This window comes from Octopus bimaculoides, chromosome 12 (genome assembly GCF_001194135.2).
Source record: "Octopus bimaculoides isolate UCB-OBI-ISO-001 chromosome 12, ASM119413v2, whole genome shotgun sequence".
In the NCBI taxonomy this organism is placed as follows: Eukaryota; Metazoa; Mollusca; class Cephalopoda; order Octopoda; family Octopodidae; genus Octopus; species Octopus bimaculoides.
This window is the reverse complement of record NC_068992.1, coordinates 17,557,561-17,558,527: the sequence shown is the minus strand read 5'-3', so window position 1 is coordinate 17,558,527 and position 967 is coordinate 17,557,561.

Below are 967 nucleotides of genomic sequence, written 5' to 3'. Positions count from 1 at the left end.
ATATACAGAGAGAGAGAGATGTTCTCATTAGGGCAATAAAAATTTTGATCTTATGAAATAAATGGAAGAGTGAATATAACAGATTTTATGTTTTCAGTGACTAAAATAGCCCCACTACAATATAATTGCTTCAATTTTAACAAATGGCCTCAGATCAAATGACTTGCCAAACAAGTATTCTAAAGTCTATTCTATGTGCATATGCATGTGTGCACAATGCATATGTATGACTTCAAATAATGAGTATACTAAATGATGTGTGGATGAGTTATGTGTGTATATAACATTAGACAGCGTACATGAAAATATGTATGTGTGTCTATGTGTTATGTAGATGCTTACATTTGTGTGTGTGTATTTAGTACATTTTTAGATACATATGTGCTTGTGATGCATGTGCCTGGAGTACCCTTATCAGATGGGTATACTGGGCTTCATATATTTGTACCTCACAGTGTCACTTTGATGGCATGCACTGCACTCTCAATCAATAATAATAATAATAATAATAATAATAATAATAATAATAATAATAATAATAATCCTTTCTACTACAGGCACAAGACCTGAAATTTCGAGGAGATGGGGATAGTTGATTATATCAACCCCCAACTCCCCCCAGTATTTGACTGGTACTTAATTTATCGACCCCAAAAGGATGAAACGTAAAGTCAAGCTCAGCAGAATTTGAACTCAGAACGTAGCGACAGGCGCAATACTGCTAAGCATTTCGTCATGCATGCTAACAATTCTGCCAGTTCACTGCCTTAATAATAATAATAATAATAATAATAATAATAATAATAATAATAATGATGATGATGATGCCCTGATGCAGTGCCAGGCAGTGGTTCTCATGGCTTCTGATCTTAATTGATTGGAAGTGTTATCATGTACATTGTTTTGTCTTGGTATAAAAGATAAGCTACAGCAAATATTCTGCTCAATACCACAGATTTGCTTGTCA